The following is a 1,386-nucleotide window of genomic DNA, read 5'->3' as shown; positions in this document are numbered from 1 at the left end:
CACAGAACTCAAAAATAAACATCCAAAAAGCTCTTGCTTACAAAAGCAATGAAGAGAAAAGATTAGATTTTTGTAAAAAGTATCAGCATTGGACACCTGAACAATGAAAAGTACGTAAGTCATGTTGATTGACAAAAGTACGTTCAGGTTAGAAAGGATTTGTTGCTTAGATATTGCCAAAATAGCTTCAAATGTATATTTTTTGAAAATCATTAATCAACATGTCTAAAAATGCATAAAAAACTTTAATTTCGTGTAATAATAGGGACAATATCATAAGTATTCAGCTATCCAGAAAGCTTTTATTGACAACTTTATTATGTGTAAACTATTAATTCTACAGGAATCCTGAAAGTGTCGAATTGAAGAAAAAGGCTTATTTTATAATTCTTCTTCTTCTTCGCGCGACTAAGATTACTCCTGTTTGTCTGCCTCTTATTCTGTTTCAGTCGTTGTTGACTGTACATTCTCTTTCCACCTTTTTGGCGGCCTTCCAACGGGTCTTCTGCTATACGGCTTGTTGTTTTTACAGATGTTCGCTAATCTATCTGGTCCCATTCGGTTTACATGTTCGTTCCAGTTTTTTTTCTTGTTTTATTTTATAATTAACGATTAAAAATTTATGTTAAACCTTGTAAAATAGGTTTGCAAAAGTATTGTAATTTTAAGCTTATAAACATATAAAACAACTCAGACGCCTAACATATAGGCAGGTATTTTATTTTTTTATATGAAATGTTGGCATTTTTACACGAATTTTAACCCGAGTTAGTCCTTTTTGTTTTATTTCTCGATTTTACTATTTCAAAAAATCCGGGCACATTGTTGCATGGATTATAAAAATTAAATTAGTTTATTTGACCGAGTAATTTGTTTAAACAATTTAAAATAAATATTTATTTTGTAAAATTTTACTTTTTTCTTATTATTATAAGTAGAAAAGGTTATGAAATGATAGATAACTTAAATATTTATGTATTATAGTTATAAATAATATCTTTTAACAATAAATTAATTTTTTATTTAAAATCAAATCTATACGTGTTAATTTTTCTTTAATTTTTTGTTTTTAGATATTTTGTATAACTATAATACATACATATTTAAGTTGCTTATTATTTCATAACCTTCTGTACTAATAATAAGAGAAAAGTGAAATTTTTGTAAAATACTTATTTTAAATTTTTTATACAAATTACTCGATGAAATAAACAATTCACAAATTAACCAAATGCACCTTTATGATCTATCCCGTGAGGTACCCCGAATTAAAAAAAAAACAATCAATTTTCGTTGATTAGAACCGGAGATATTGCGACTTTCATAAATTTGAATTTATTAACACTACCAAAAATAACTTTACAAACTCTTATTTTAAAGAATTGT

The sequence above is a fragment of the Diabrotica undecimpunctata genome, chromosome 6, assembly GCF_040954645.1.
Source record: "Diabrotica undecimpunctata isolate CICGRU chromosome 6, icDiaUnde3, whole genome shotgun sequence".
Classification (NCBI taxonomy): domain Eukaryota; kingdom Metazoa; phylum Arthropoda; class Insecta; order Coleoptera; family Chrysomelidae; genus Diabrotica; species Diabrotica undecimpunctata.
This window is presented reverse-complemented; position numbering follows the sequence as displayed.